The 26,249-nt window shown below is 41.4% G+C and overlaps 1 pseudogene; it reads right to left on the bottom strand.

Annotated features, from left to right (window-relative positions):
• Positions 1-1,703: 1,703 nt before the first annotated feature.
• The window catches only part of LOC116635226, a 29,432-nt pseudogene continuing 4,886 nt past the window's right edge, over positions 1,704-26,249 (bottom strand).

Raw genomic sequence — 26,249 nt, 5'->3', positions numbered from 1 at the left:
GCTGGTGCAACCACTCTGAAAACAGTATGGAGGTTCCTCAAAAAGTTGAAGATAGAGCTACCATACGACCCAGCAATTGCACTACTGAGTATTTACCCCAAAGATACAAATGTAGTGATCCGAAGGGGTATGTGCACCCATGTTTATATCAATGATGTCCACAATAGCCAAACTATGGAAAGAGCAAAGATGTCCATCAACAGATGAATGGATAAAGAAGATGGGGTATATATACACAATGGAATATTATGCAGCCATCAAAAAAACGAAATCTTGCCATTTGCAACGACATGGATGTGACTAGAGGGTATTATGCTAAGCGAAATAAGTCAATCAGAGAAAGACATGTATCATATGATCTCACTGATGTGAGGAATTCTTAATCTCAGGAAACAAACTGAGGGTTGCTGGAGTGGTGGGGGGTGGGAGGAATGGGGTCGCTGGGTGATAGACATTGGGGAAGGTATGTGCTATGGTGAGCGCTGTGAATTGTGTAAGACTGTTGAATTACAGACTTGTACCTCTGAAACAAATAATACATTATATATTAAAAAAAGAAAGATAGTAGGAAGAGAAAGATGAAGGGGGGGAATCGGAGGGGGAGACGAACCATGAGAGACTATGGACTCTGATAAACAAACTGAGGGTTCTAGAGGGGAGGGGGATAGGGGGATGGGTTAGCCTGGTGATGGGTATTAAAGAGGGCACGTATTGAATGGAGCACTGGGTATTATATGCAAACAATGAATCATGGAACACTACATCAAAAACTAATGATGTAATGTATGGTGATTAACATAATAAAATAAAATTAAAAAATAACTTCACATAAGTTAAAATTAGCATTTTCACAAATACTAACAGAGTTACTAAATGAAATATTAAGAGCAAAACAAAAAAACTTGATTAACAAGGAAGTTGAATGTTTTATTGTTAAACTATTTATCTTCCTGCAAGGCTGTTGCTTCATTGTATAAAAATAACATGAGCAAGTGCAGTATATTGCAAAATTAAGGTAGTATTGTTCTTTATTTGACACTATACAACTAACAAACCTTTCTCTACTGCAAATTATTTCCAATGGAAAGGTTATTTAAGTAGTTTGACCCCCATCCAGGGATAGATATAAGGAAGTTACAATATTCCCTAAAGCTGAAGGTAACAATGTCATCCTTGAATTACATAATTTTTATCACTAGTTTTTAACCACAGATAATTTCAGGATTCTGAATATCATAACTGGAACATAAAAATCAGAGTGGGTGTTGCAAAAACAGATGCATATTGTGTTTTTCTGCAATTATTATAAAGTTAAGGGGTATTTTCTTCCATTAGCATTGTTGCAAGTAGTTTATTTTTCGACTGGTATTGCTAATAGTTGCTATTTTATTTTATTTATTTTTTACTTTTATTTTTTTTAAGGATTTTATTTATTTATTTGACAGAGAGAGAGACAGTGAGAGAGGGAACACAAGCAGGGGGAGTGGGAGAGGGAGAAGCAGGCTTCCCGCTGAGCAGGGAGCCTGACGTGGGGCTCTATCCCAGGACCCTGAGATCATGACCTGAGCCGAAGGCAGACGCTTAACGACTGAGCCACCCAGACACTCCAATAGTTGCTATTTTAAATCCTCTGTGTACCACTAATTTAAGACAACTATGCTAGATTAAGTTGTTTCACACTAGTTTATTTAGGGGTTCCATTTTCACTGCTCAATAGATTTTATGTATTTCGCATACGCTTCTTCACTCATTAATTCATCCAGTTCTGAAGGATTACTGAGTGCTCTCTTGATCAGCCAACCATCTTCATAAGAAGATTTGTTGACAAGTCCTAGATTTTCTGGAAGAGCTTCATTAATTTCAGTTACTTCTCCTGATGGAGAAGAATAGGGTTTAGCAGCTAGTCTAGCAGCTTTCACACTTTCCAAAGCACCAAAGTCCTCTTGTTTGTTCAGTTTTGTCCCAACTTCAGGCAGACTAGAGTAAACAACATCCCCCAAAGCTTCCTGTGCAAAATTGCTGATTCTCACTGTTCCAGTACCATTTTCTGTTGTTATCCATTCATGTTTGTCTGTGAATTTACGTGGAGAGCAGAGCAGAGCCCCTGCACAGCACCTGATGGCGCCCGCCCTCAGCCCCTGGCCGTGGCAGGCAGGGTGGGTTAGGTGTGAAGGCGACCGACGTGCGGGCTGCTGGCCACAGTCTACCCGCTCTGCACTGCTTGCAGTGCCATGTTCACAGAGGTGCCTAGATTTTAGTTCTTTTATTTGTATAGTAAGCAATTTTTTAGTGTCTTCTACGCTTTTTTCAAGCCCAGCTAGTATCTTTATAATTGTTGTTTTCAATTCTAGTTTTGACATCTTACTTATATCCATATTGATTAAATCAATGGCAGAGAGTACTACCTCCTGTTATTTCTTTTGCAGTGAATTTCTCTTTCTAGTCATTGCGTACAGAAAAGAAAGGAGGAAAGAAAAAAACCCCAGCAAAAACAGCAATAACAACAACAACAACAACTTCAGGACGTTTTCTTGGTGTATGCTGTGTACACTCTGCTGTTGTGTTTTGGCTGTTCTTTCCCACTGGTCCTTCTCTACAGAGTTCTTCCTTGCTTGTAGTGGGGAGTGTTTGGACCTTTGACTAGGTGTGCTTTGATTTATTTGTGAAGTTAAGCCTGTAAAGGAAAATAGAAAAGAAAAGGAGAAAAAATAAAAAGAAAAACAAAAAAACAAAAACAAGCCTGATCCAAGACAAGAGAAAAGGAAATGGAACAAAAATTAATACCAATATACAAACAATAAACTTTAAGCCTGATTCTAAGAAATAAGAAACAAGGAGGCAATGAATAATAGGGAAAGAAGAGAAAAAAAATTTTAAATTAAAAAAAAAAGGAGCCTGATCTGAAAACTAAGAGAAGGAAACAAACAAATCAACAAATGAACAAAAGATTATAAGCCTGATACAAAAAGAGAAAAGGAAAAAATATATAAAATAAGGGATAAAGAATAAAAATAAGAAATAGAAGAATAAATAATGTAAAAAAATTTTAAAAATTAAGGAAAGAGAAAAAAAAAAAAAAGTAGCAAGCCTGGTCCTATTTCCACTGAAAGCTGATGTTTTGGAGCTTTCTTTAATCAGTAGATTTAGTCGATGCGGGGGCCTGTGTTGGTTTTCTGGGGGAGAGGCCTGCTGGGCTGGCTCACAAGCTGACTTGCCCTTGTACAGATGCCCCTGCCAGGCCAGGGGGGCGGGGTTTAGTGTAGGGGACTCCAGCCTCCACTGAAGGCGCTGTGTTTCTCCCTAGAGTCCGGCTGTGCTGGTGGGCAGGAGGCGGGAGGGGTGGTGGAGGAGGGAGAATATGGCATCACCCTGCCCTCTTGTCCCTGGGGTGTGGAATTCCTAGCCACCGCTGTTTAGGAGGCCCTCTTAGAAAAGCAAACAGTTTTTTTTTTTTTTCAGTTCCCTGCCCTAACTTGTCTATGCCCATGCCCTCGGCAGGCCCAGAGCCATAGATTTCCTGTATTTTATCTCTGTCTGGTGGCTGGGATTCAAAACTCCATGTGTTATAGGGCCTGGTAGGGTGCGCGCCTCCTCCCAACCCCTGGCAGAGAGGTTCGGGGTGGATCCAGGACCATCCCGTCCCAAAAAGCCATCCCACAGGGCTCGTGCAGAGGCTGGAGTTTATCGTAACCCTTGGTGAAAAGCTGGAACCAGGTTATCAGCCGTCTGCACTCTTCTACTCCCTTTTGCCCCAGAAAAGCTGTCGCAGAGGCTTGAATCTATCGTGGCAGACAGTGAAAAGCAGCGGCCAGATTATCTGCAATCGGCTTGAGTCTCTGTGCTCTGCTCAGTTCAGCCCCAGAAAAGCAGCTGCTAGGTGAGCACACAGAGGTTTAAGCCTACTGTGTCTCACAGTGAAAAGTTAAGAGGTTTTGTGCCCTCTGTGTCCACCTCTGACCCTGCTGCTGAGCCTCGCCCAATGATTCCTTGGCTGGCCTTTGGTCTTTGGAGAGGCAAAATACGCTCTTCCTAATGCCCTCTGGGAAGGGGAGTGATCGCTCCCTGAGTGACCCAGGGGATCGCCTCTCAGAGGCTTTTATGCTGTCGAAACCCAAAACCCGCTGTGACACTTTCTCCCTCTTCCTGACTTTGCTCTGTGAAATGGGTTCCCTCCCCTTCTGGCCTCGTGGCTTCAAACCTCGCATCTGCCTGGTTCTCATGCTCCAACTGTGTAGATTGTTTCCTTAATCCTCCAATCCTCTTCCTAGTTGTCCAAAATAGTTGAATGTTGATCTAGCTGTATTTGAAGGATGAGGCAAGTTCAGGGTCCCCCTACTACTCTGCCATCTTACCTCCCATCCGCTTTAGTATTTCTTATAAGGTAGGTCTGCCAGCAATAAATTCTCTGTCTTTGTTTAGGGGAGATATCTTCATTTTGCTTTCATTTTTGTAGTATGATTTTGCTGGATATAAAATTCTTGTTTGACAGATTTTTTTTTTTTTCATTCAGTGCATTGAATATGTCATTCCACTGCCTTTTGGCTGCCTTTTTTTTTTTTTTTTGAAGATTTTATTTATTTATTTGATAGAGACACAGTGAGAGAGGGAACACAAGCAGGCAGAGTGGGAGAGGGAGAAGCAGGCTTCCCTCTGAGCAGGGAGCCTGATGCGGGGCTCAATCCCAGGACCCTGGGATCATGACCTGAGCCGAAGGCAGACGCTTAATGACTGAGCCACCCAGGCGGCCCTGGCCTTCTTGATTAATATGAGCAATTAGCTGTTAATCATATTTTCACTCCATTTTACAAGTCATTTTTCTTTTGCTGCTTTCAAAATTTTCTCTTTTGGTTTGGTTTTCAAGAATGTGACTATGATGTATCAAGGTGTGGACTTTTTGTATTTATCCTGCTTGGAGTTCATTAAACTTATTGGATGTTTAGATTATTCTTTTCTTTTTTATCAAATTTGAGAAGTTATTTTGCCCCCCTTTTCCTTTCTCCCCTCTCCTTCTGGGACTTAAATTACATGTATTTTGGTACACTTGCTATTTTCTCACAGGTCTCTGAGATGCTGTTCATGTTTCTTCAAATCATTAATCTGTCTGTTTTTCAGATCGGATAATTTGTACTGATCTATTTTCAGACTCGGTGATTCCGTCTTCTGTGTAGTGTACTCTGTTATCTTGACTCTGTTATTGAGTACCTCTAGTGAATTTTTCATTTCAGTTATTGTACTTTTCAGTTCCAGAATTTCCATTTTGGTTTTTTCTTTTAGTTGACTATATCTGTTTATTGGTTCATTGCTGTCACATTTTAGTTTATTTTTAAAAAAGATTTATTCGTTAAAGAAGAGAGAGAGAGAGCGCGCTGGAGGGAGAGAGAGAATCTCAAGCAGATTTCCTGCTGAGTGCAGAGCCTGATGTGGGGCTTGATCCCACAATCCTGAGATTATGACCTGAGAGCCAAAATCAAGAGTCAGATGCTTAACTGAGTGAGCCTTCCAGGAGCCCCATATTTTAGTTTATTGTTTATGGTTTCCTTTGGCTTTTTGAACATATCTGTAATAGCCTCTTTGAAATATTTGTCTGCTAAATCCAATGTCTAGGATCACATAGAGGCAGTTTCTATCAACTGCTTCCCACCTCCTCAACTCAAAAATGGGGCACACTTTCTTGTTTCTTTGAATGTCTCATAATTTTTTGTTGAAAAGTGAACATTTAAATAATATATTGTAGCATCTCTGGATTCTGACTTTTTTCTCTGGAAGGTTTTTGTGGTTGCTATTTAGTGCGTTTGTGTGCTTTTTGTTTAGAAACTTGTCTAGGGTTAATCTGTGAAATGTCTCTCCCTTGCAGTGTGGCTACTGATGTATCTGCTCTTTTTAAAAAAAATTAATATTTTTAAAAATTTTATCATTTGTTTTTAAGACTTGCTTCCAAGGTGTTGCCCCTGTTTCTGAATAGCTTTGTTGTCTTCTTAGACAGATATTATTCTCTAACACCTCAAGCCAATAAGGCTTCCATCTTCTGTTTATGAATGTGTGTGGGTAGGAGAGTAGATTTAATGTTCAGGCTGTTTTCCAGTGCCTGGCATTTAATTCCATTGGACTCTTTTGTATCTCTGCTGAGCATGTGCACAGCCTCAGGGTTAGCCAGGAGTATGTGGCAAAACTGGGTTCTCTCTAGTCTCTGCTGTACACATGTGGAGGTTCAGCCAGGAATTTGCTTATTCCAAACATGAGTAGAGCCTTAGGCTAGTAGAGCATTTGGCTCTCCCTGCTTGCTTACCTCTGAGATTGTTACTTATACCAGCAGCTTTTGGGCAGGGCTGTCACCTACCACTACAGATTAGTGAGCCCCCTTTGATTGCAGTAGAAAAGCTGCGGGTTGTTCCAGCCTGCGCCACCCTGGATAAACCTCCATTAATTGCACTTGTAGGAGGAGGGAGAGAAGCCATAGACCAGAATGCCACAGATAACCATTGTTCTTACCCAAATTTCAGCAATTTAAAAATCATAAAAACTTCTTATATTGTTGTATGCCTTTTGTCAATTTTAGATTGCAATGATTGTTTATGTCAATTTTGTCTAACTTTAAAGGTGTTTTTTGGGGAGTGGAGAGATTTGCCAATCTTAATCATAGCCAGAAGTCTGCTGATGATATTAATTTTCATTGGTTGGTTAAGATGTTGTCTTTCACCAAAATGTTTTTTCACTGTACATTTACTGTTTTTTCTTGTGTAATTAATTTGTGTATAGAGACTTTGAGAATGTATAAGTTTTGTTCTTCATCAAACCCCTCCTCCTATATTTAGCATTCATTGATATTTTCTGACTGATACAATTTTACTGTTATGGTAGCAAAATGGTGACTTTTCTGCTTGGCACTGTATTGAGAGGAAGTTTCCTCTCTGTCCCTTTCCATCCATCCATCTATCCAGACATTATCAGTATGGATGTGCACATTCTTTTTTTTTTTTAATTGTTATGTTAATCCCCATACATTACATCATTAGTTTTAGATGTAGTGTTCCATGATTCATTGTTTGTGCATAACACCCAGTGCTCCATGCAGAACATGCCCTCCTCAATACCCATCACCAGGCTAAGCCATCCTCCCACCCCCCCTCCCCTCTAGAACCCTCAGTTTGTTTTTCAGAGTCCATCATGTCTCATAGTTCGTCTACCCCTCCAATTTCCCCCCCCTTCATTCTTCCCCTCCTGCTATCTTCTTCTTCTTTTTTTTTTCTTCTTAACATATATTGTATTATTTGTTTCAGAGGTACAGATCTGAGATTCAACAGTCTTGCACAATTCACAGCACTTACCAGAGCACACACCCTCCCCAGTGTCCATCACCCAGTCACCCCATCCCTCCCACCCCCCCCCCCACTCCAGCAACCCTCAGTTTGTTTCCTGAGATTAAGAATTCCTCATATCAGTGAGGTCATATGATACATGTCTTTCTCTGTTTGACTTATTTCGCTCAGCATAATACCCTCCAGTTCCATCCACGTTGTTGCAAATGGCAAGATCTCATTCCTTTTGATGGCTGCATAATATTCCATTGTATATATATACCACATCTTCTTTATCCATTCATCTGTTGATGGACATCTTGGCTCTTTCCACAGTTTGGCTATTGTGGACATTGCTGCTATAAACATCGGGGTGCACATACCCTTTCAGATCCCTACTTTTGTATCTTTGGGGTAAATACCCAGTAGTGCAATTGCTGGATCATATGGTAGTTCTATTTTCAACTTTTTGAGGAACCTCCATACTGTTTTCCAGAGTGGCTGCGCCAGCTTGCATTCCCACCAACAGTATAGGAGGGTTCCCCTTTCTCCGCATCCCCGCCAACATCTGTCATTTCCTGACTTGTTAATTTTAGCCATTCTGACTGGTGTGAGGTGGTATCTCATTGAGGTTTTGATTTGGATTTCCCTGATGTCGAGCGATATTGAGCTCTTTTTCATGTGTCTGTTGGCCATTTGGATGTCTTCTTTGGAAAAATGTCTGTTCATGTCTTCTGCCCATTTCTTGATTGGATTCTTTGTTCTTTGGGTGTTGAGTTTGATAAGTTCTTTATAGATTTTGGATACTAGCCCTTTATCTGATATGTCATTTGCAAATATCTTCTCCCATTCTGTCAGTTGTCTTTTGGTTTTGTTGACTGTTTCCTTTGCTTTGCAAAAGCTTTTTATCTTGATGAAGTCCCAATAGTTCATTTTTGCCCTTGCTTCCCTTGCCTTTGGCGATGTTTCTAGGAAGAAGTTGCTGCGGCTGAGGTCGAAGAGGTTGCTGCCTGTGTTCTCCTTTAGGATTTTGATGGACTCCTGTCTCACATTGAGGTCTTTCAACCATTTGGAGTCTATTTTTGTGTGTGGTGTAAGGCAATGGTCCAGTTTCATTCTTCTGCATGTGGCTGTCCAATTTTCCCAACACCATTTGTTGAAGAGACTGTCTTTTTTCCATTGGACATTCTTTCCTGCTTTGTCAAAGATTAGTTGACCATAGAGTTGAGGGTCCATTTCTGGGCTCTCTATTCTGTTCCATTGATCTATGTGTCTGTTTTTGTGCCAGTACCATACTGTCTTGATGATGACAGCTTTGTAATAGAGCTGGAAGACCGGAATTGTGATGCCGTCAGCTTTGCTTTTCTTTTTCAACATTCCTCTGGCTATTCGGGGTCTTTTCTGGTTCCATACAAATTTTAGGATTATTTGTTCCATTTCTTTGAAAAAAGTGGATGGTATTTTGATGGGGATTGCATTGAATGTGTAGATTGCTCTAGGTAGCATTGACATCTTCACAATATTTGTTCTTCCAATCCATGAGCATGGAACGTTTTTCCATTTCTTTGTGTCTTCCTCAATTTCTTTCATGAGTATTTTATAGTTTTCTGAGTACAGATCCTTTGCCTCTTTGGTTAGATTTATGCCTAGGTATCTTATGGTTTTGGGTGCAATTGTAAATGGGATAGACTCCTTAATTTCTCTGTCTTCTGTCTTGTTGTTGGTGTATAGGAATGCCACTGACTTCTGTGCATTGATTTTATATCCTGCCACTTTACTGAATTCCTGTATGAGTTCTAGCAGTTTTGGGGTGGAGTCTTTTGGGTTTTCCACATAAAGTATCATATCATCTGCAAACAGTGAGAGTTTGACTTCTTCTCTGCCGATTTGGATGCCTTTTATTTCTTTTTGTTGTCTGATTGCTGTGGCTAGGACTTCTAATACTATGTTGAATAGCAGTGGTGATAGCGGACATCCCTGCCATGTTCCTGACCTTAGGGGGAAAGCTCTCAGTTTTTCCCCATTGAGAATGATATTCGCTGTAGGCTTTTCATATATGGCTTTTATGATATTGAGGTATGTACCCTCTATGCCTATACTCTGAAGAGTTTTGATCAAGAAAGGATGCTGTACTTTGTCAAATGCTTTTTCTGCATCTATTGAGAGGATCATATGATTCTTGTTCTTTCTTTTGTTAATGTATTGTATCACATTGATTGATTTGCGGATGTTGAACCAACCTTGCAGCCCAGGGATAAATCCCACTTGGTCGTGGTGAATAATCCTTTTAATGTACTGTTGGGTCCTATTGGCTAGTATTTTGGTGAGAATTTTTGCATCCATGTTCATCAGGGATATTGGTCTGTAATTCTCCTTTTTGATGGGGTCTTTGTCTGGTTTGGGGATCAAGGTAATGCTGGCCTCATAAAATGAGTTTGGAAGTTTTCCTTCCATTTCTATTTTTTGGAATAGTTGCAGAAGAATAGGTATTAATTCTTCTTTAAATGTTTGGTAGAATTCCCCTGGGAAGCCATCTGGCCCTGGGCTTTTGTTTTTTGGGAGATTTTTGATGACTGCTTCAATTTCCTTAGTGGTTATAGGTCTGTTCAGGTTTTCTATTTCTTCCCAGTTCAGTTTTGGTAGTTGATACATCTCTAGGAATGCATCCATTTCTTCCAGGTTATCTAATTTGCTGGCATACAGTTGCTCATAATATGTTCTTAGAATTGTTTGTATTTCTTTGGTGTTGGTTGTGATCTCTCCTCTTTCATTCATGATTTTGTTGATTTGGGTCATTTCTCTTTTCTTTTTGATAAGTCTGGCCAGGGGTTTATCAATCTTGTTAATTCTTTCAAAGAACCAGCTCCTAGTTTCGTTGATCTGTTCTACTGTTCTTTTGGTTTCTATTTCATTGATTTCTGCTCTGATCTTTATTATTTCTCTTCTCCTGCTGGGTTTAGTTATTTGCTGTTCTTTCTCCTGCTCCTTTAGGTATAGGGTTAGGTTGTGTATTTGAGACCTTTCTTGTTTCTTGAGAAAGGTTTGGATTGCTATATATTTTCCTCTTAGGACCTCCTTTGCTGCATCCCAAAGATTTTGAACAGTTGTGTTTTCATTTTCATTGGTTTCCATGAATTTTTTTAATTCTTCTTTAATTTCCTGGTTGACCCATTCATTCTTTAGTAGGATGCTGTTTAGCCTCCATGTATTTGAGTTCTTTCCGACTTTCCTCTTGTGATTGAGTTCTAGTTTCAAAGCATTGTGGTCTGAAAATAGGCAGGGAATGATCCCAATCTTTTGGTACCAGTTGAGACCTGATTTATGACCTAGGATGTGATCGATTCTGGAGAATGTTCCATGGGCACTAGAGAAGAATGTGTATTCTGTTGCTTTGGGATGGAATGTTCTGAATATGTCTGTGAAGTCCATTTGGTCCAGTGTGTCAGTTAAAGTCTTTATTTCCTCGTTGATCTTTTGCTTAAACGATCTGTCCATTTCAGTGAGGGGGGGTGTTAAAGTCCCCCACTATTATTGTATTGTTGTTGATGTGTTTCTTTGCTTTTGTTATTAATTGCCTTATATAATTGGCTGCTCCCATGTTAGGGGCATAGATATTTACAATTGTTAGATCTTCTTGTTGGATAGACACTTTAAGTAGGATATAGTGTCCTTCCTCATCTCTTATTATAGTCTTCAGTTTAAAATCAATTTGTCTGATATAAGGATTGCCACCCCAGCTTTCTTTTGGTGTCCCTTAGCATGGTAAATGGTTTTCCACCCCCTCACTTTAAATCTGGAGGTGTCTTTGGGTCTAAAATGAGTCTCTTGCAGACAGCATATCAATGGGTCATGTTTTTTAATCCAATCTGATAGCCTGTGTCTTTTGATTGGGGATTTAGCCCATTTACATTCAGGGTAACTATTGAAAGATAGGAATTTAGTGCCATTGTATTGCCTGTAAGGTGACTGTTACTGTATATTGTCTCTGTTCCTTTCTGGTCTATGTTGCTTTCAGGTTCTCTCTTTGCTTAGAGTACCCCTTTCAATATTTCTTGTAGGGCTGGTTTCGTGTTTGCAAATTCCTTTAGTTTTTGTTTGTCCTGGAAGGTTTTTATCTCTCCTGCTATTTTCAATGACAGCCTAGCTGGATATAGTATTCTTGGCTTCATATTTTTCTCATTTAGTGCTCTGAATATATCCTGCCAGTCCTTTCCGGTCTGCCAGGTCTCTGTGGATAGGTCTGTTGCCAATCTAATGTTTCTGCCATTGTAGGTTACATATCTCTTCTCCCGAGCTGCTTTCAGGATTTTCTCTTTGTCTCTGAGACTTGTAAGTTTTACTATTAGATGTCAGGGTGTTGACCTATTTTTATTGATTTTGAGAGGAGTTCTCTGTGCTTCCTGGATTTTGATGCCTGTTTCCTTCCCCAAATTAGGGAAGTTCTCTGCTATAATTTGCTCCATTATACCTTCTGCTCCTCTCTCTCTTTCTTCTTCTTCTGGGATCCCAATTATTCTAATGTTGTTTCGTCTTATGGTATCACTTATCTCTCAAATTCTGCCCTCGTGATCCAGTAGTTGTTTATCTCTCTTTTTCTCAGCTTCTTTATTTTCCATCATTTGGTCTTCTATATCACTGATTCTCTCTTCTGCCTCATTTATCCTAGCAGTTAGCGCCCCCATATTTGATTGCACCTCATTAATAGCCCTTTTGATTTCGACTTGGTTAGATTTTAGTTCTTTTACTTCTCCAGCAGGGTTTCTCTAATAACTTCCATGCTTTTTTCAAGCCCAGCTAGTATCTTTAAAGTGATGATTCTGAACTCTAGATCTGACATCGTACTAATGTCCGTATTGAGTAGGTCCCTGGCAGTCGTACTACCTCTTGTTCTTTTTGTTGAGGTGATTTTTTCCGTCTTGTCATTTTGTCCAGAGGAGAATAGATTAATGAGAGAACAAAATGCTAACAGGGTAACAACGTTCCCAGAAAATATACTCTAAACAAATCAGAAAAGACCTGAAGCAGTGCGAAAAGAAAGGGAAAGAGAGAAAAAAGAAAAAGAAAAAAAAAAGGAAAAGAAAAAGATAAAGATAAAAACAAACCAAAACAGAAAAAGACAGAAAAAACAGAATGTGATCAAATATGATCAGGCTGGTATATAGATCAGTGCCACACACTAGATTTTGGGTGTATTTGGTCTCTTAGAAGAAAGGGCCTCCCAAAATTTTAAAGAAAGAAAAACTTATATATGTACAAAAATAAGGGTTGATATGATGAAGGGATAGAATATGACTGTAAAGATGGAAATTATAAAAAATTTTATAAAAGGAATTGATAAGAAGTTGTTTGAAAAAAGAAAGAAGAGGATTTAAAAAAAAGAGAGAGTAAAAAAGGGAGAGAATGTGATCAAGCAGGGGAGTAGAAAAAAAGCATACAATAGAGATTTAGGGTATATTTTGATCTGTTAGAAGAAACTATCTCAAAATTTTAAAGAGAGAACAACTTATATATATATATGTCAAAAATACGGGTAACTCTTATGAAGGGATAGAATATGACTCTAAAAATGAAAAATAAAAATGAAAACTAAAAATGTTTTTTTTAAAAAAGGGATTGATAAGATGTTGGTTGAAAAAGGGAAAAAGAAAAATTCAAAAAAAAAAAAAGACAGTTAAAAAAAAAATTAACTTTGAAAGACTAAAGAATCATGGTAAAATAGCCATGAATTCTATGTGCATTATTCCCCTAGCGCTGGAGTTCTGCTGTTCTCATTGATCGGTAAACTTGGTCTTGGCTGGCTGTTCTCGCTGATCTTCTGGGGGAGGGGCCTGTTGCCGTGGTTTCCAAAAGTCTGCGGGAGGCGGAATTGCCCCGCCCTTGCCCGGTCCAGACTAAGTAATCTGCTCGGGTTTGCTCTCCGGAGCTTTTGTTCCCTTCAAGCTTTCCGTACAGCTTTGGTGGCGGAGAGTGAAAATGGCAGCCTCCCAATCTCTGCCCTGGAGGAGCCGAGAACTCGGGGCCCCGCTCCTCAGTGAGCCCCCAGAGGAAAGCCACCAGTCACTCCTGTCTCCCCGGTCTCCGGCCACACTCCGTGTTCACCTGGCCTGTGACCCTGCGTTTCTATATCTGGCACCCGACCCCGTGTGGAGTCTCCAAACCCAGCAGATTTCTGCGGTGTGCTCCTGCGCCTCTCCTCCTGGGGGAAGAAGGTGAGTCCCCCGGATCTGCCGCTTGTTGGGTCCCTGCTGGAGGAGCAGTGGCCCGACTGTGCCGCGGATCATGGTTTATGGCAACCCCGAGCTGAGAGCCCACGCCTGGGCTCTGTCTCTGCAGCCGGCTTCCCCGCTCCGATACCTGGGAGCTCTGCCACACTCAGGCACCCCCGGTCTTTCTGTGACCCCGAGGGTCCTGAGACCACACTGTCCCACGAGGGTTCCACCCCCCGCTTAGCCACTGGAGTGACCTCCCTCAGCGGAGCAGACTTCTAAAAGTTCCGATTTTGTGCTCCACGGCTCTATCACTTACCAGAAGCGGCCGACGGAGGCCCCTCCCCCGCTGTCTATCCTCCTGAATATCGCCTCGGATTCACTTCTCCGCACGTCCTACCTTCCAGAAAGTGGTCGCTTTTCTGTTCAGAGAGTTGTTGCTCTTCTTTTCTTCAATCTCCTGTTGAGTTCGTAGGTGTTCAGATTGGTTTGATCCCTATCCAGCTGAATTCCTGAGAGGAGAGGAAATCCAGGTCTCCTACTCCTCCGCCATCTTGCTCTGCCCCCGGATGTGCACATTCTTATTTTATTCATTGGGTTATAACTTATTACTACCTTTTTGTTTTGATGCTAAAATTGTTCAGATTTGGAGCTTCTTCAAATTGTCTCTTGTGTCTTTTTGATATGTCTCCATCATTTTATTTTGGAGCACTTTCTTTACTTTTTTAATGGAGGTATAGTTAATATACAGTGTTACATTAATTTCAGGTGTACACTATAATGATTCAACAATTCTATAGACTTCTCAGTGCTTATCAAGATAAGTGTACTCTTAATCCCCTTTATCTATTTCATGCATTCCCTCACCCACTTCCCTTCTGGCAACTACCTTTTCTCTGTATTTAAGATCTGGGTTTTTTTGTTTGTTTGTTTTTTGTTTTTTGGTCTCTTTTTTCCTTTGTTTGTTTATTTGTTTTGTGTCTTGAGTGAAATCATATGGTATTTGTCTTTTTCTGACTGACTTATTTCACTTAACATTATACCCTTTAGCTTCATCCATTTTCTTACAAATGGCAAGGTTTTATTTTTTTTATGTCTGAGTAATATTCCTTTGTGTGTGTGTGTGTGTACCACATATACTTTATTCATTCATCTATGGATGGACACTTGGTTTGCTTCCATATCTTGGCTATTGTAAAAAATGCTGTTAGAAACATATGGGTGTGTGTATACTTTTGGATTAGTATTTTTGTTTTCTCTGGGTAAATACCCTGTAGTGGGATTACTGGATCATTTGATAATTCTATTTTTAATTTTTTGAGGGACCTCCATACTGTTTTCTATTGTGGCTGCATCAATTTGCATTCCCACCAACAAGCACTTCCTTACTTCCTGACACAAGATAACCTAGGCTCATCTTGTACATTACCTTCCCCAGTTCTATCCTTTGTGTAGTTTTCCATTATGTGGACTTTCTTCCAGTGATTTGTAGAAATTTTTTTATTATGGATATTAACCCTTGCTAATTATTTTCTCAAATCTGTTGTTTCACTTTTACCTTATGATATCTTTTGTCATGCAGAGATTTTACATTTTGATCTCACTTTATTTGATAGGATTTTTCCCTTACCAATTTTATTAATATATATTTAATTATTTTTTCTAGTGACTTTGTAAAATTTCCTGCTTTTTACCTTTAGGTGTTTGATTTGTTGAAAAAAAAGTTAAATTAATATTGTGCATGAAGATTTTGTCTTTGTTTTTTTTTTTTTTTAAATGGATAGCCAGTTGTCTCTACACCATTGTTGAATAATGAAACGTTTCTCTATTTATTTGAATTGGTATCTTTATTTTATATAAAATTCTCCCCATATTTGTTGGTCTGCTTCTAGACTGTTATGTGCATTAATCTGTGATATATTTCTCCTAATTATGAAACTATTTTTATTATTAACTTTTTGATGTCTGATAGGGCAAGTTAGCTCATTAGTCTTCTCTTTCAAAATTGTCTTGACTCTTCTGCAAATGTTTTCCTTGAGATGAATTTATAGTCACCTTATTAGCTTTTTTAAAAAGCATATTATGATTTTGAGTGAGAGTACATTGTTAATAGGTTAATTTGAGGGTACTGATGTCCTTATAATTTAAAATCTTCCCATGTAAGAACAGTACATCTAACAATTTATTTAGGTTTAAATTTTTTTAAAAAAGATTTTAGTTTTAAGTAATGTCTACACCCAATGTGGGGCTCGAACCTACAACCCTGAGATCAAGAGTGGCATGCTCTACTGACTGAGCCAGCCAGGTGCCCTTGTTTAGTTTTTTAATATCAAAGTATTAAAGCTTTCTCCATAGAGGTCTTATGAATTTCTTCTTAGATTGATTCTTATGGTATTTATTTTATTGTTGTTTTGTTTTGTGTTGCTTTCATGAAGAGCATATTTTCTTTTTCTATTACATTTTCTAATTACTTATTGCAGGTGTAAAGGAAAGCTATCCCTTGCATTTTTTCCCTTCCTTTTCTCTTTCCCTTATCTGAGGTTAAGTTAACCTGTGGATGCTGAGTTTTATAACTGCACTTTGTGGTTATGTGGGGGATGGTGCTGTTCAGAGGATGTGTCGCTTGTTAGTCTCTGTTGGTGGGAGCTTACCATTTTTCTTAGGAGTCTCCAGACCCTCTGTGCTATCGTTCTTTGTGGTCTCCCTCACTGACCCCTACTTGGGCCAGATATCACTGCCTGGTACTAGCAGGTTAAGAGATGAAGGAGAGGATGACCCATCTGGCTGCTCTTTCTTTGGTTTCCCTGACCATTTACCCAGATGATCACCTCAAGGCCTCTCCGTCAAGAACTAGGAAGGTCCAAGATTTTACCTGACTTGTAAGCTCACAAGTGAGCCTGCCAAAGTCTCATGGATGCTGCAGAAGACACGAGACTCCTAACTCAGAGACAAAGGACTTTACTACTTGGGGCTCAGAAAGCAGCATAAGCTTCCATTGTTATGTCAGTTCCCCTTGCTTCCCCCCACCCCAAGTCCCACAGGGGTGCAAAGCTGGTTCAGATGGATGCTGCCAATGCAGTGGGTTGGTGTCAAAGCTAAAGGACCCTATGCTTAGGGAACCCCAATCTTTTATAATGGGCTACAAGCAAATTTGCTCAGTCTTTGCCCCTAAGGGGGGACATTATTTTTATTGTACTGGACAGCAACCAAACTTGCTCTCTGTTCCTGGAGGGAGACACTATCTCTGTCTTCTAAGGCTATTCTCTATTCAAGCATCCTTTGTTTGACTAGGATAGTCTGGAACAAAAGCTGTCAGTGTCTCTGTTTATAAGACATGCAGAAATGTGGGAGACCCATGGAGAGCTCTCTCCCAACACTCTCCTGTTCTTGGGGTCCATCACTGCTGAGGTTTGAGTAGGCTTAGGGTCCTGTCTGCTTTTATGCACCAAATCCTTTCAAGGTTGAGTTTTCTCTTTCAAACCATATCTTCTCTGTCTTTTATCTTTCAGAGATCCCTGAAATTTCTGGTTTATAAAGAGCACTTTGTCCAATTTTCCAGGGCTTTTAAAGTGAGGAACAGTGATCCTGGTGGCCAGGGGCATGGCAATAGGAATTACTGTGGGACCTGGAAGAGGGTGATCTCAGACATCCCTCCTGTCCCAGTTGGTCAGCATGCCATCTTGATTGTTGCTTCAGAACCTCTCTTAAATCCATCTACTTCTCTGCCATTAATTTATTAAGACCCTCATGATCTCTCATTAGGATTATTCCATTGGAATGTTAGCTCCATGAGAGCAGGAATTTGTGTCAGTTTTGTTCACTGTTCCCTCACTGCCTAGAACAGTGCCTGGAGATTTATTTATTGAGTGAATGTTTTTTATTTTTTAATAACAGCTTTGAGATGTAATTCACATACCATAAAGTTCACCCTTTTAGAGTGTACAATTTGGTAGTTTTTAGTATATTCACAAAGTCATGAGTCAATTAACACTAATTCCAGAACATTTTTATCCACCCCTCACCAAAAAACCCATCCCTGTTAGCAGTCACTCCACATTCCCTCCTCCCCTCAGTCACAGGCAAACACTAATCTACTTTCTGTCTATTCTGGACATTAATATAAAGAGATAATACAATATGGGATCTTTTGTGACTGGCTTCTCTCACTTAGCATTATGTTTTCAACATTCATCCATGTTGTACTATGTATCAGTATTTCATTCTATTTTATGGCTGTGTAATATTCTACTGTATGGATCTACCACAATGTTTTCCATTCATCAGTATGATACACATTTGGATTGTTTCCACTGTTTGGCCATTATGGATAATGCTGCTATGAACATTTTTGTATAGGTCTTTGTGTGAAAATACGCTTTCAGTTCTCTCAGGTGGAATGGAGTAGAATTACTGGATTATATGGTAACTCTTTGTTCAACTTTTTTGAGGACCTGCCAACCTGTTTTTCAAAGTGATTGCACCATTTAACATTCCTACCAGCAATTTATGAGGGTTCCAATTAATCTATATCCTCACTAATACTTGTCATTTTTCTTTTTGATTATAACCTCTTAGTGGGTGTGAAGTAAATCCCATTATGGTTTTGATTTGCATTTCCCTAAAGACTAATGATGATCAGCATCTTTTCATGTGCTTATTGGTCATTTGTACATCTTCTGTAGAGAAATGTCTATCCAAGTCCCTTGCCCAGTTTTTAATTGGGTTATTTGTCTTTTTATTGTTGAGTTGTCGAGTTGTAAGAGTTCTTTTTATATTCTTGAGGAAAGTCTCTTATCAGATACATGATTTGCAAATATTTTCTTCCATTCTGTGGCTTGTCTTTTCATTTTCTTCAAGTTGTCCTTTGAGGCACAGAAGTTTTTAATTTTTATGTTCAGTTTTCCTACTTTTTTCTTTTATCTTTTGTATTTTGGGGGTATCATATCTAAATTGGATAAATGTTTGAATAGTTTCTTTTTATGTTTAAAAATTTATTATAAAATATTATAAAATATTTTGAAAGCATGATCTGAAACATTTCATTTATGCAAGTTTTTAATTAAAATTTTTTTCTTTCCAAATTTTTTGGATAAATTTGACATGTAACATTGTGTAAATTTGGGGCACCTGGGTGGCTCAATTGGTTTAGCATCTGCCTTTGGCTCAGGTCATGATCTCAGTGTCCTGGGATCAAGCCCCGTGTCAGGCTTCCTGCTCAGCGGGTAGTCTTCTCTCTCTGCCCCTCTTCTCACTTGTCTCTCTCTGTCTCTCTCTCAAATAAATAAATAAAATCTTTTTTAAAAAAACATTGTATAAATTTAAGGTATACAGTGTGTCACTTTGATACATTTATGCATTGTAGTATGATTGCCATTGTGACAATTTTTATCACATTACATGTTTATAGTACAGTATTATTGTCTATTGAATAGTTTCTTTCTTTCTTTTTTTTTTTTTAGAGAGAGAGCATGCACACATCGGGGTGAGGGGCAGAGGGAGTGAGAGAGAATCTTCAGCAGGTTCTCCGCGCCCAGCACAGAGCCTGACTTGGGCTTGATCTCACCACCCCAAGATCATGACCTGAGCCAAAATCAAGAGTCAGGGGCTTACTGACTGAGCTACCCAGGTGCCCCTCTATTGAATAGTTTCTTCACTACTCTTCCTTACCCTCCAACTCCATGTCTATCTTTTACATTATAATGAAAGTGAGTGTTCTAAAAAGACAATTTATCAGTCACTTCCTATTTTAAATCCTGATTTGGCTTCAGTGGCTTCCTGTTGCTTTCAGGAAAAGTCTAAACACTGTTTTATGGCTAGCAGGCTCTCAATCCTGTTGTCCATCATATGTACTAGTGCCCTGATTTTAACTCTGGTTGGATCAATGACTCCTGCTCATTTTCTGTCTCTTTTCCTTTCTCATCAGGACCTATGGCTCTATATATGTGGAAGAGTAACACTGTGGAGAGATGAAATTACATAGGACCCTGACAACATGAAAAAAATGTCTTCAAAATGGGCTTTGTGTAATAGAAATAATATTCAGTCCTAGAAATCCCAAGTGTGTGCTAATAAGGAATGAGTTTATTTCAAAGGCCAAAGCTGCCTTAGATGGTGATCCGAATGACTTCTTATCAACTTGAATGCCTTTTCCTGTGGCAGTGTGCAGTTACTCTCAGGGTGAACACTTCTGAACTCCCTGGGAGAGCTGAAGCCTTCTCTGATTTCAGTGTAATTCAATTTAAGCAACGCTGTCATAGCATCTGCAGCCCGAAGCTGTTTCCCACCCAGATATCACAGTTTAGGGTAGACGTGGAGGAGGCAGGGAGAGGGATCATGCAGCATGTGTCCCCAGTCTTTCTTCTTGGGAGGTGGGGGAATGGGAGGATGGGATTAAGAGCATCTACTCTATGCCTGGTAAGGTGCTAGCTGCTTTCTATATATTATAGCATTTAATCTTCACAGTGATCTGCTGAGATAGGTATTATACCCATTTATACAGAAGCCCGTTTCTTTTGGCTGCCCAGATTCTGCCCTCGTTGCCCATGAATTGCCCCATTTGAGAGCAGGAGAACATTAAAAATGCTCCCATTTTGGCCCCACACTCCTCTGGCCTAAGGTGCAATCATAAATGTGGACTTGTGGATTGGGGGATCGTTTGGGTGGGTCAGGTGTCTTCTCCTGGAGCTGACTTCTAGGGCTTCTCTCTACCCTCCTGGAATGTTTCTCTTTCCAGCTTTTGGTTCTCATCCCTGCTGTGTAACATTGCCTGCCTCATGACCACAGTGTCTGTATCTTTTTCTAGCTTCCCTGGACTTCGGGGGTAGTGGTGGGGGCTGCAGTGGGTGTAACCTCATGGTGATTTTTCACAGGGCAGTAGGAGAGTCTCTGCCACCTTTCCCTCAGCACCAAATCCTTGGTCTTGCGGCATCTGCTGTATGGGAGGTGATGAGTCAGTGCTGGGATGTGGTGGTAAAGATGAGAAACACGGTTCCTGCCTTATAGAGCTTACCTTCTTATGTGGGAGACCATTAACCAAGTAAACAAACATAAGCAACATCGTTACACGTTTTTTTTAAAAGATTTTGTTTATTTATTTGACAGAGAGAGACACAGCAAGAGAGGGAACATAAGCAGGGGGAGTGGGAGAGGAAGTAGGCTTCCAGCTGAGCAGGGAGCCTGATGCTGGGCTCGATCCCAGGACCCTGAGCCGAAGGCAGACGCTTAATGACTGAGCCACCCAGGCGCCCCTTATTACATGTTTTGATAGGAACTAGGAATGAAACAATCGGGGGACTGTGCTTTAGATTAAGTGGCTGGCACAGATCCAGCTGAGGTGAGAATGATGAACCAGATGTGGTCAGTGTTCCTTGGGCAGGAGTGGCACAAAAGTCTCAAAGACAGAAAGCTTGGTGTGTCTGGGGAACTGAGAGAAGGCTTGCATGGGGTCTGGAAAAGAGAATGCAAGATGGGTGGGTGGAGGTGGGCAGGGACCAGGTCGTGTGCAACCAGTCAGCAAAGGAAGTTTGGGTATTTTCAAGGTGTGTGGAAAGCTACTGAAAGCTTTCAAGCAGGGGCGTGTGTGATAAGACTTGTTCTTAAGAGATCTGTCTGGCCTGTATGGAGCCTGCACTTGAACTGGTTCATAGGAGAGAGAACAGTGTCTGGGACCAGGTGGCGGAGAGAGGTGGAAGATCTGAGAATATTCAGGAGGTGGCAGGTTCAGAGCATGCTGTGTGGTTGGGTGGAGGGTTGAGGGAAAGGCAAAGATGAAGGAGGAAGAGCAGGTCAGGTCAGGTGGGCAGGGGCACAGCCCTCCTGCTTTAGATTCCCCTGCTTCCTGGCTTCCTCCCACTTTCTTTATCCTATCCCTCCTCCCACCCCAATCCTCAGCCCCCAGCTGCAGGAATTCCTCCCTCTTTCCCACTGCTTGGGGAAGCTACCTCCACAGCTCCAGCTTCAGGAATTTCAGGTCCCCCAGCTAGTGACCCTGGCTTGGCCAAAGCATGGCAACCTCTTTTTCCATTTAGCTTGGCTGAGGCAAGGTTTGTGTTTTCTGTTAAAGGAAGTGTATATCATGAAACTAGGAAGAATGGAAAATAAATTACCTTACCAACATCAATAAAAAATTATAAAACTTTTGCAAAAAGAGGGTCTCAGAATGCAGTCTTAAGTGTAATGATTATTTGGCAAACATCAACTGAGTTCCTATGGCGGGGCTGGTTGCTGGGAATTAGGGTTGAATTCCAGTGGGTTTCTGCCCTTGGGAGCCCCCAGGCCCATGGGAGAGACTGAGGAGAAGGGTCAGTCTCATGGTCAGGCTTTCTTAGGGGTGCAATCGGGGGAGCCCAAATGAGGTGGGTGTTGGGAGAGATCATTTTCTTGTTTGACATGAGCCATGCCCTGGCACATCAAGCCTGCAGTGGATTTACTGGTCAGACTGATGTGAAAAGGCTCAAACTATGGGTACTGGAAGGCTATCTAGTGCTTTGCTCAACTAGTGCATGCCAGCTCTAAACTTAACCTCTTGGTGTTCCTGGGCTGGCAAGACTCCTTCATGTGCTAGCAAAGAGAGAACCATCTACTGTTGGGGCCTGGAGGGGCAGTCAAAGACTTGCTGGCTGGGCAGCCTCCCTAAGCAGTCTGAGTCCTCAGGCTGGACCCTCCTTGTCAGATTCAGGGCAGGGGCTCACTAAGAGCAGAGGCAGGGCAGTAGTATCCTGGCCTGGCCACTCAGCCTGAGGGACATGAGCTGGACCTGCAGAGCCCTGGGGTGTGTGTAGGTCTAGGGGATTGCCCTGAGCTCCTGAGCAAGCTGTCAAGTGAGGAAGGTCACATGGTGGGTTACAGGTGGAAGTTTCATTCGCCTGGGGCCCTGGGGAAAGGGGAAACAGGAACCTCTGCTGGAATTTTGAAATCGCCACCCTCCACATGGCAGTCACAGGGGCTATCTGTCCCCATTTCCCAGGAAGGCCCCCACTTACCATAGTTAGCTGTATTTGTGGAGAAACATGTATTAAATTTGAATCCTAGATCTGCCACATGGCTATGCAGCCTCCTTTAAGTTTCTTCTTCTTTCTGCGCCCATTTTTATACCCATAAAGTGAGGGCTTGGGTTCTGGAATCAATCACTGAGCAGCATTCCTTCTGTAGGGCCCACCTCAGAGCCCACCTTCCTTCTCTGGCCTTTCCTCTCTTCTCCTCTTTCCCTCTGCTCTTATATGCCCACCCTTCCAAGGGCCTCCGAGGCCCAGGCTCTTCTCTGGTCTACCCCAGGAGGCAGCTTGTTCTGTTGGTCTTGGGAAACAATATCTCCAGGACAAGCACACCTTCCCTGCTGCTGATCCTGATCATTTCTCATGACACAACTTTGATGTGTATGTTGAGATTCTCCCTTTCCTAGGGGTGAGGTGCTCCTCCATACTTTTTGGTGAGGGACAGGGTGGACTAGAGGGCTCTATCTACCCCCCCTCCTTTTTGCTACCTCTTCTCTAGTTTCCTGCCTTGTTCGACAGTGTCTAGATTGTGGGATCTGGAGCTGGACAGACTTGCATTCTGATTCCTGCTCTGCCTTTTTCTGGCTATATGATCTCTCCAGCACCATTTGTTGAAAAAGATTTTCTTCCTCTATCCAATTATCTTGGCACCTTTGTCAAAAACCTTGGCCATATATATGTGCATCTATTTGTGGATTTTCTATTCTGTTCTATTGACCTGTATGTCCATATGCCAATGCCATTCTGTCTTTATTACTATAGTTTCCAATAAGTCTTAATATCAGGGAGTATAAGTCTTCCAACTTTGTTCTTCTCTTTCAGAGTTGTTTGACTATTCTAGGTCATCCTGCATTTCCTTATAAATTTTAGAACCAGCTTGGCAAATTATTAAAAAATATCCTTCTGAGATTTTGATTGGGATTCTGTTGAATCTATAAACCAATTTGGGAACAATTGCCATCTTAATAATGTTGAGACTTCCAATCCATGAACATGGGATACCTCTTCATTTATTTAGGTCTTATCATCTATTTCTGTTGTAAAGGTCCATAAGTTTTTAGTTTTGCTAACTAAGCACTTCCTGTTTTGATAGGGGGATCTGGGAATATGAAAAAACTATTCTCTCACCACTGTCATCTCCCCTAAATCTCTTTTGCTAACTTCTTGAGGACAATCTTAGTTCACTCATTTTTACTTTTTTCATTACAAACATGGGCATTTGTGGCTATGAGTTTTCCTCTAAGCACTGCTTTATCTGTATCTGACAAAATTTGGTGAAGTAGTTTTCACTTCACTTCGCTTCAAATGATTGTCTATTTTCTCTTGGGACTTCTTTGATCCACTGGTCATTTCAAAATATATCCCTTAATTTCCAGACATATAAATGTATTTTAGAGTTTGTTGTTGTTGTTACTGATTTTAACTTAATTACATATAGTTAGAGAACATACTATTATGATTTCAGTACTTTTCAGTTCATTGAGATTTGTTTCATGGCCCATTGTATGTTAATTTTATCATTTTTTTTTTTAAAGATTTTATTTATTTATTTGAGAGAGAGAGAGCACATGAGAGGGGGGAGGGTCAGAGGGAGAAGCAGACTCCCTGCTGAGCAGGGAGCCCGATGCGGGACTTGATCCTGGGTCTCCAGGATCATGACCCGAGCCGAAGGCAGTCGCTTCACCAACTGAGCCACCCAGGCCCCCGATTTTATCATTTTTGTATGTACTTGAAAATAATTTTTATTCTGCAGGTGTTGGGTGCACTGTTCTTTAATTGCCCCTTAGTTAAATGTTGCTAAAATATTCTTTATCCTTATTGATTTTTTTATCTGCTTTCCTTAACAGCTACTGATGATTAAATCTCTCATTTTGAGAATTTCTTTTCTTTGTAGATTTGCCCATCTTTGACAGCAAATTACATGTTTTAAGGGCATATTATTAACTGCATATAAATTTAGAGTTATTTTATTGTCTTTTTTTTAAGATTTTATTTATTTATTTGACAGAGAGACAGCGAGAGAGGGAACACAAGCAGGGGAGTGGGAGAGGGAGAAGCAGGCTCCCCACTGAGCAGGGAGCCCGATGCGGGGCTCGATCCCAGGACCCTGGGATCATGACCTGAGCCAAAGGCAGACACTTAATGACTGAGACACCCAGGTGGCCCTATTTTATCATCTTGATGAACCTAACCTTTTGTCACCATGAACTGGCTCTCCTGTTTTCTAGTAATACTTTTTGCCTTAAGGTTTTTGCTGACTAATAATAGTACAGTCACACTACTCTTTAGGTTATTAAGTACGTGGTATATCCTTTCCTGTCCTTCAGCTTATAACCTTTCTGTCTTGGTCCATGTGAGCTGCTATAGCAAAATGCTGTAAACTGACTGGCAGCCCAGGCAGCAGAGGGTCTGCCGTGGCAGAGTCCCGTGGAAGGGGGCTGGGGGCAGCAGGCTCAGTGATGTACATCTCTAGCCCACTGACAGGCACTCACAGACTCCGGGCTGTTCACCCTGACTCTCCTCCTTCACCAGCCTGAGCTTCACGGAAGTGGTGCCCACCTCTCATTTGCATCTGGATCTTCAGTGCTCAGCACACGGCCTGGTCCACAGTGATAATCAGTAGCTGAGAACCATGGCAGGGATGCTGATTCCTGCTGGGGTGGACCACAGGTTCTACAGCGGGCTTCCTGGAGATCCAGACTGCTGTGCGGCACAGGAGTCTGCTTCTGTTTGTATCTGCCGCAAGTAGTCAGAGGCCCAGCTCTGAGCCGCAGGGCCTGGGCCTGGGCAGTTTTTCTCAGTGGCCGCTGTGGTTCAGGAAAATCTCATTGCTTGTGTATTGCATCAGTTCCCAACCTGCACAGCAACAGAATGTCTCCAAATAGGGAGGACAAACAGTAGAGCTGCTCAGGGAGCTTGCCCCCCAGCCTGGGCTCACCATGACGTGGCATGCGTGGTGGAAGCAGGCTGTTGCCTTTCTCATAGCCACTCCCACTGTGGCCCTGAGAGTGTTGCCCACGAGCTGCTAATTTCTGCCAGCCCCTTGCAGAGAGAGGAAGGGAGTGTTGTGTCCTGCAATCAGATGGGCAGCTTCCAGCCGGTTCCTGCCCTCACCATCCCCCCACCTCCTAGCCGCTGCTTGGCAAGTTTTCTGGGAGACCTTCCCTAGCACTGGCAGCTACTCCTGGACCTGAGTGGAACTGGCCAGTCCTCCTCAAACCATAGCTGGCGACCCCCTGGGAGTGAGGCTTTAGCATAACCCCTCCCAGAGGACTTGGATGGGGGGGGTGGCATGGTGTAGTGGAAAGGGTCAGAACAACCAGGGTTTGGACGTGGGCTCTGGGTGACTGGAGTGGGGCTTTGGGCAGAAGGAGAGGGGATACACACGGGGAATTTAAGAAACAAAGCAGATAAACATAGGGGAAAGAAAAAAAGAGGGAAGCAAACCATAAGAGAGACTCTTTTTAAAAAAATTTTATTTGTTTATTTGTTTATTTTTATTTTATGTTCAATTACATAAGAGACTCTTAATGACAGAGAACAAACTGAAGGTTGCTGGAGGGAGGTGGGTGGGGGATGGGCTAGATGGGGGATGGGCAATTAAGAGGGCAGGTGTTGTGATGAGCACCTGGTGTTACATGTAAGTGATGACTCACTAAATTCTACTCCTGAGTAGTTATTACACTATATGTTAACTAGAACGTAAATAAAAACTTGAAACTTTATTAAAAAAAAATCCAAGGAGAGGGAAGAAG

The sequence above is a fragment of the Phoca vitulina genome, unplaced genomic scaffold, assembly GCF_004348235.1.
Source record: "Phoca vitulina isolate PV1807 unplaced genomic scaffold, GSC_HSeal_1.0 scaffold10, whole genome shotgun sequence".
In the NCBI taxonomy this organism is placed as follows: Eukaryota; Metazoa; Chordata; class Mammalia; order Carnivora; family Phocidae; genus Phoca; species Phoca vitulina.
Note: the sequence above shows the minus strand (reverse complement) of the source record. Positions and strands in the feature narration are given on the sequence as shown.